General features: G+C 48.3%; 1 protein-coding gene across 1 annotated transcript in view; it reads right to left on the reverse strand.

Annotated features, from left to right (window-relative positions):
- Positions 1 to 5,699, reverse strand: part of AKNA (AT-hook transcription factor) — a 58,951-nt gene extending 53,252 nt beyond the window's left edge. The window contains exon 1 of the mRNA XM_055579445.1: positions 5,681 to 5,699. The gene's annotated coding sequence lies outside the window, so the exon portion shown is untranslated. The remainder of the gene's footprint in view (positions 1 to 5,680) is intronic.
- Positions 5,700 to 6,000: the final 301 nt, after the last annotated feature.

The raw sequence follows: 6,000 nt of genomic DNA on the forward strand, positions 1-6,000 counted from the left end.
AGAGACTTTCAGGAATGGACCCAGAAATGATGGAAGCATGGCTTGGGAAGAGGAGACCTAGTTTCAGCCTGAGTGATGCTGGACAAAAGCTTTTCCCTCTCTTGGCTCTGGATCTTTGAGGCTTAATGGGATTCTCTTTGAGGTTATCAGAGTGGCCTTCTGTCATGAAATCTCCTGGGTTCTTTGATCCCACTTGCCCACACAGGCAGAAACACTAAGCTGATGGGAGGCTGTGAGGAGCAGGGGTTCAGGGCACATGGGTTTTGTGAATAATCAGAGGCTTCCAGGGTCTCTCTTGGAAGTTGTGTGACCTTAGACAAGTCACTTAACTTCTCTGAACTCCAGATTCCTTATCTATAAAATGGGACTTTACAGGATCTTTGGTCAATGAGACTACATACCCTAAAGCCATGGCCAATGCCTAGTTGGCACAGAACTCATGAATAAATGACTTTGGACATATCTATGAAATGGCTTTATGGCCTGCTGCCTGTAGGACCAAGTTTAACTTTCCTGGCTCTCCTAATATTAGCCACAGATTAAGCTCTGAGTCCTTTACACAAAAGGCAGCAGCCAGCCCTTCTGATCAAGTGGAGAGAAATGCTGCTATCTCCCAGGGATTCTTCTCCCTATGGCCCCCAAACCTGGTCTGGGGATCACTGACCCAGCTAGAAACTGTGTCCTCACCCTGAATCATTAAGGAGGAGAATAAAGGTCTTCCTCAGCCAACTAAAACACCGGTTATGTAGGAGAGTGTGCTTATATTGAAGAAAACACACTCATGCTCACACACTCACACACACACACACTCAAATTTATCTTCCACGGAAAGAGTTCAACAACAAAAAAATGTGCACGTGCGGGAACACATTGCTAACAGCAAAATTTTATTGTGCACCTATTACGTAAAGGCCCTTCCATGGATTATAAACTCATTATTTAATCCTCATACCAATCCAAGGAGGCAGGAATTATTATGCCCATGTCCCAGGAGAGGAAGCTGGGTTTGAATCAAGTAGTCTGAAACCAGACACTACCATCTTAATCAATTTGCAGGTGGTGGAAAAGTGGGAAACAACCTCGGTGTCCAATAATAGGATCATTAAAAAGATAAATGATGATATTTCCACTCAAAGGAATATTATGCAGTGAGGAACAGTCATATTGTAGAAGAATATAATGTAATGCAAAAAACCGTCATACATTAAGTGAAGAAGCCAATTAGAAAATAATAAATATCTAATTTGAGTCCATTAAAGAAAAACACAGTAAAATATGGAGGAAGTGGAGGGAAGGAGGGAAACAGGAAAAGAAAAAGAGAATTCCTCCAAAATGTTTACAATAATTATTACTAGGTAGAAAACTAAGGCAAATTTACTCTTTTTCCTTATGTGTATTTTCTAAAAATAACAGCTATTTTAAGAGTAAAATGAACTTTCACTATTTGGTAAAAAAACAAAGCAAAACAAACACAAGCCACTGCCGCACAGCTGTGCAGGTCTTCATTCTGATGTGACCTTGGTCCCGACCCTGCTCCGTTTCCCTGCCCATGAAAGTGGGGAAGGCTGGGCTCTTCCAGGGCCTTCGCAGCTCTGACATTCTTCGGTATCCCCATCCCACACCTCCTCTCTTCCTCTTTTTAGACTCTGACCCTGTGCTTTTTCACATGGCTTACTCATGAATAAATAATACATAGCCATTATGCAACACGTAGGATTATGTGAAGATCACAAAAAGGAAAGGAAGCAATCCCAGCCTCAGCCTTAGTCAAACCTCTCAGGACACGGCATGTGTCGTCTCATTGGAACTTCATAATCACGCATTTAACAGACAAGAAAAGACCCAGAGAGGTTATACACTTTGCCCAAAGTCACACAGCACAATAGGAGCAGAGTTGGATCTGCACCCACAAGTAAAGTGTTACCCTCCAGATGAATCCCTGATTTGACGGCAGAGGGGCTGAAAGTAGCCTCCTGACCCCTGAGGTCCCTCCTTGGTCCTTGGCTGTGGTCCCAAGACTCTAAGAAGACTCACAGCTAGGCATCCAAGTCTGGCTTTGATCACTGGTCCCTCCCCCACAAGAGGCTCAGCTTGGAGTGGAGGATGTGAGAAATGCTGGTGAGGATCTAGGGAGGTGGTCCAGGACCACCTCTGGGGGCAGGCAGTCTCTCCCGACGGTCTAGCTGGAGTTTGGCTGACACTTGGCAAGGAAAATGAGACTAAGATGGGACTGCAGGCTGGAATAGAGGAGGGACCAAGAAATTAAAAATGTGAGAGTGTGGGGGCTGAGAGGCCTGGGTCCAAATCTGGTGGTTCTGATATGTTTCCAAACATATATTCCATAGCCTCATCTACAGATGGAGGGTAACACTGTCCTCAGGGCCTTGCTTATAAGGAAGCATGGCTTGGGAAGTGGAGACCCAGGTTCACTTCAAAAGTTACAGGGTAGTGTTTGCCAGCCTTAGCACATGCGCTCAGAAAACCAGGGGCCCTGTTAAAAGGCTGAGATGAATGGAGAGAGTAGCGTGGAAGCATATGTATATGTAAAATAAATAGCTAATGGAAATCTGCTGTATGACTCAGGAAACGCAAACTGTAACCACCTAGAGGGGTGGGAAAGCCTGGGAGGTGGGAGCAAGGTTCAGGAAGGAGGGGACATATGTATCCCTATGGCTAATTCATGTTGAGGTATAGCAGAAATCAAACCAATCATCCTCAATCAAGTAAAAATAAACAAATAGAATTTTTAAAAAAGAAAAGAAAACCAGGGACCCTGTTAGCTTTCTCCTGGCTCCTCGGATCAACCAGAGCTTCTTCCCAGCTGCCCTGCCCCCAGCTCACCCTCCAATCTCTTCAGCACATGCTGCTGGATAAATCTTCTTAGAGCATCATTTTGACCAAGCCTTTCCCTGTTTAAATGCCACTGGTGGCTGCTGTCACTTTCAGGTTAAAGGCTAGACATTTTGGCTTGGAATTCAGGCTTGTAACAACCCATTCCCAAGTCAGAGGGCTGTTGCATTGCACCACTCGCATCACAGACTAGCAGCCTCATCTCATAAAAGTCACTTTCCAAAATTCTGCACTTCAGGGGAACAGTAGTGGGGAGCAGGCCTTGGCCAACTTTGGCTGTCATGCAAAGGCCAGTCTTTCATTACCCAATACACTTCACATGCAGCTCTCTTATTTAAAAACAGCATGGCAGGAGGGGTCGGGGGCGATGGGAATTCCCTGGCAGTCCAGTGACCAGGACTCCATGCTTCCACCGCAGGGGGCCTGGGTTTGATTCCTGGTCAGGGAATTGAGATCCTGCATGCCCCATGGCTCAGTCAAGAAAGAAAGAAGGAAGGAAAGAAAGAAAGAAAGAAAGGAAAAGAAAAAGCCCTGAACCATGGCCTTTACTAATTTCTATAATATAAATGCCCTTACTATGGTCAATTTCACGCTACCAACACAGTATCACTGAACACAGCACTGGGAAGAGATACATTCAATCAGCTCTCACCAGATGACACACCCCTGCAACATCCCAAAATAACAGCAGACTAACCCCAAAGAAGAGCTGTGTGACCTCAGGTGAGTGACTTAACCTGTCTGAATCTCGAACTTCTCATTTGTAAAATGTAAAACAATAGCACTCATCTTATGGCAACAATGTGAACACTAGTTGATCAACAACAATATACAGGGTACCTACCATGTGGTAGAGCTCTGTACTAGGCACGGAGAGGGTGACTGGGGACAAGATGCACAAAAACTCCTGCCTTCCCAGACTTTACTTGATGCAGTAAAACCGTTTGCTGGAAGATAGCATTCTGTATTATTAACAGTCTTATTGTTGTTATGCCTTCCTTTCTGTGGACCTCAGTGTCCCCATCGCCAAACTTAGAATGTAGCCTGAACCAAACTTCCTGTGATGCCACCTCACTTGAGCCTTAAAATGTCATTACCATTCCCATTTTGCAAAGAGGGAAGCTAAGGCACTCAGAACTGAAGCTAGGCTGAGGATTCGATCCAAGGTCTTCTAACTCCCAGTCTTCAGATCTGTTCCACCTCCCTCCCGGACTGAGGAAACACAAAAAGGCCTGGAATTCAGCTGGTGACTCAGCCGGATGCTGAAAAAAGCAAAAAAATACTCTTTCTTTCCTACTTCATGGGGGTACACTGAAATGTCTTTGATGTGCACCACTTTCCAAAATACCCTCTCAGCATGCCAGCCACAGTGCCAGGACCATTCCCAGTCTCTCTGGAAACCCTGGCACTTCTGGTGGACTCTGTGGACTGATGGGAGCTGATGAAACCCCCTTGCAAGAAACAACCCAAATCACATGTTTCAAATGCAAACCTCTGGACTTTGGGCCTTTGCCTAAAGGCCTCACATGGGCATCTTCTCCCTCTTTCTGAAGAACAGAGACCACCCCTGAGAATAAATAATCCTCCAAAGACCACAGAGTCCATCCTCTATTGGTAAGTAAGCCAGACTTAGGGCCCCTCAAATGGATAGGTAGCAATTCTGTTTTTTGACAAAACAAAACAACAGCCAAAAAAATAAAACCCACCAACTCCAAAGGAGGTGCCTGGAAATGTCTCTTTGGAAGTCCCTCTATGTATCTAACTCCAGTCCTTCATGCTTCACTTTCAGTCATTTCTTCTCCTTGTGTTCTAGAGGACAGGAACAATGCCTCTTATCACTGCAACCTATCTCAGCTTCTTTTCTCAGCTCCAAAATAGCCCAGTTATCAGCAATGTTCCTTTCCAACTTTCTTAACTTTGAAGCAGACACTTTCCAAATGTAGGTAATGATCCGTGCCAACATGTCATTTCTTTCAACGAAAGCCAGGGAAAGGAGCAGGGAAGAGTCTTGTCCAAGGTGGCGCAGTAAGAAGGCTCCGGCTCCGCTTGTGCCAGACCCATCACACAGGGGAGAAGCTAGCTCTGCGGCCGCCCCGCTGCGCGCCCTTGGGCAAGTCTCAGCTCCTCTTTGGGGCTCAGTGTCCCCACCTTCGTAACCAGAGAGGCTGGCCTTATGCCTGCAGTCCGCTCCAGATCCCACCACTGTCACAGTGGCCCACCCTCATGCTGGGCCTTGCTCTACCTCCCTACCCCTGCCAAAAAGAGGAAAAGAAACTTGCGTTAGTTGTCCGGGGAGGGTGCGCGGCTCGGGATTGTCAGGCTGCGCAGGTTGTTGCCGGGTGAGCGAATATCACACAAATCCCAGGACAGACACAGAAGTCCCACCTCCCGGGTAACCACAGCTACACGGGCCACACCTCCAACCCAAACACAGCCGTAAGCCCAGCCAAGATCCACCCCCAGATTCCCTCGGGACCCCTCCCCTCCCTGTGACCAACCCCAGTTGAAGAGATAGGGAGAGAAAAAGCCAACGCCCCCATTGCGCGGAGGTGGAAACTGAGGTCAGAGGGTGGAACTGAGGCCGGCGGGGTTTGGACTCGAACCCCATAGCCCATCCAGAGCTCCCTCCCATTCCCGGAGCGGCGATCGGTCTCCTTCCCGAGCGCAGGGGTTTCCACGTGGGAGAGGCCGAAAGCAGCGCGGTCCCTGTAGATCGGAGCCCACCGACGCTGTCCACTGTTCCTCCCCATTTCCCCGATGGAGAAACTGAGACCCGGCAAGAGGCCAGGACCCGCCCTAGACCCACCGCGAGCCCCTCCCAGGGTCTCACCTGCCGGCTGCCGCGGCGCGCGGGTAGTTTCCTGGAGTTGAGCGGCAAACAAAGGCCTCCAATCCGGGCGCGGGGCGGAGCGGCGATGTTTTGCATAATCTCGAGACCGGCCTATGACGGCCCGGGCACGGTCCCGGGAGGCGGGGTTTCTGGATGTTCCACCAATCGCTGAGAGGTGGCAGCCTGTGTCCCGCCCCAAGAGGTTTGGACGTAGGCTCCAGGCTCCAGGACTGAAAATCTCAAATCTGGGAGATTGCGTGTTCTTCTGAAACCCGCCCAGCCGCAGATGGGAGACTGAGGCGCCTGGATTAATAAGACGT

Source organism: Bubalus kerabau, chromosome 4 (assembly GCF_029407905.1).
Source record: "Bubalus kerabau isolate K-KA32 ecotype Philippines breed swamp buffalo chromosome 4, PCC_UOA_SB_1v2, whole genome shotgun sequence".
NCBI lineage: Eukaryota > Metazoa > Chordata > Mammalia > Artiodactyla > Bovidae > Bubalus > Bubalus kerabau.